Raw genomic sequence first — 2,392 nt, 5'->3', positions numbered from 1 at the left:
GATTGGTATCACAGCACTGGCTCGGAGAGAGACAGGAAGTTTAACACTGTATCCACCATGACCCAACAGACCACTCTCTGGAAATTGATAAGGGCTTTTTCTGGAAATAAATTTGGCTGTGGCAAAACAAATGGTTGTCTCCATTGCAATTCATCTCTCTTTCTCTAACAACTTTCATTTATTTCGCTACATCCCTTTCTCCAATTACTGTAATGAATGCATTTATCTTTGAGAAGTAGGAGTTGGCAGAATTTTCCAACACAGAGGAAAATGTCCCTTAACCAAGCCCCCTTCCCTGTTTTAAAATATCATTTGTTTGGGAGTTTGGGTTAACCGTTTAGAATTCTAGGTCTTACTTATCCAACAGAAATCAAGGACCCTAAAAAATATTAAAGCACATTTTAATGACTGGGCTGTGATGAAATATTCACACTCTGAAAGAAGCTACCAAGATGATTTTATATTAAGAATTATTAAATTCTATGTCTACAGAATAAAGTAAAATTTCATTCTGGTTTTAGGGGAAAAATAAAACACAACTGGTTGCTATCTTAAAAGCATGAGATAAATAAATCTGGCAAATATATGTATCAGACAAACATTTGTAATCCCATGTATGTATTAAAGATGGATCTTTTGTTTTCTTAAATTTTATTTATCAATAGTTAAGAAAAAGAACAAACTAGTATATTTTATTGAAGTGATAGGTTTACCTATTTCCCCCTTGGTTTTAAATTTTTCTGTGTGTGTGTGTGTTTTTAAACAAAATTGGCTGGTCAGTAGGCCTCAGGCATCACTTTTTCTCTAAAAAGTAAGAAAACTTAGGGCTCAGCAAAAATAAATTGCTTTAAAAGTATTGCTCATTTTCTAAAAATTCTGTGTTAGCTAGATTCCTCTCATGCCATCAGTTTGAATAAATATTGAATCAGGAAAAATACACACCCATGCACCCTTACACACACATACACCACAAAACATGGGAGAAAAGCAAACAAACATTAACAACAAATACTCATTGTTATAGTTCCCCCAAATTCACACAGCTCTGAAAGTCTTCCAAGAACTTGCTGCTTTAGAATTTCTATCTTCAGTTATGAAAGAAGCAATCATACAAGTTCTCTGGGTTACCCACCAGCTCTGGTGATCAACCACTTTAATGAAAATAATTTTTCACTCCTTATAATAATACCATTTTACATCTAGAAAATAGGAATGTCCATTTTTCAAGGCACCCTCCAGTACTCTTATGACCTGCTTTTTTTATGTGCATCCTATAGGGAATTTAAATCCTCTGTGAAGATAAGGAAGCTTGTAATAAGTGAAGGAAATTTTTCCTAAGGTCAGTCATTTTAACTAGGAACAGAGAGCCAGGAACATGAATCATCTGCTGATTTATTTCATTGGACTCCAAGTTACACAGGGTGGGGCAAAAGGAGGTTTGCAGTTGTTCCTATGGAAAATAATACAATAATTAATTTAAAAATACAAGAATACAATATGTGTTCTTACAACTGTAAACCTACTTTTGCCCCACCCTGTATTTATTTAATAGATAAGTCCTTCATCTCTATGATAGCCTGCAAGTAGAATATAAGACTGGTTTGTGAATCCACAAACCATCAGGGAATAAAATATCGTATGGGTATTTTAAAGGTACTCATAACATCCGATATCCATACTATGCTTTTCTACATGCATAAGGCTTTCACATTCATTGCTTCAGTTCATCCTCACGACTTTGATTATTTTACAGCTATGAGAAAACTGAAGGTAAGAAAATAGGTTAAGAAACTTGCTCATGTTTACCAATTTTGTTGTTGTCAGGGGTGGGATTTGAACCCAAGTATCTTGATTTATAGTCTTACTAGAGGCCCGGTGCACGAAATTCTTGCACAGGTAAGGTCCCTAGACCTGGCTGGGGATCAGGGCCAATCTGTGCGGCAACCGGTGGGGCAATTGGGGACCCCTGCTCACACCCACCTTGGCTGGCCTGGCACCACCTACTCGCCGTCCCTGCCCCCTGCCACCACTGCTGGTCAGGGTCTGTAGGCTGACAGCAGCTCCATAGCGCATCATAGGGACCAGTCATTGTTCGGTTGATTTGCATATTAGGGTTTTATATAGATAGATTCCAGAGAACTCTTAAGGGCAAGATTGATCTCTATAAATGCCAAAATAATTTTTAGTAAAATTATTTTACAAGCATGTACAAATATTTATTATGTCTTTCCTGGTATTCCCAGAGAAAGGGTACTGAACATAATTGAAAAGATTTTCCCCTTGAGTCAGGATGGGCTTAATTAATTTCCATCATTGTACTTTGCTGTAATGAATATGGGCTTATATCTCTATTTTAGTGTTTCTCTCCTATTTCTCAGTAGGAGTTTGTCAG

The sequence above is a fragment of the Myotis brandtii genome, unplaced genomic scaffold (genome assembly GCF_000412655.1).
Source record: "Myotis brandtii unplaced genomic scaffold, ASM41265v1 scaffold325, whole genome shotgun sequence".
Lineage (NCBI taxonomy): Eukaryota > Metazoa > Chordata > Mammalia > Chiroptera > Vespertilionidae > Myotis > Myotis brandtii.
Note: the sequence above shows the minus strand (reverse complement) of the source record.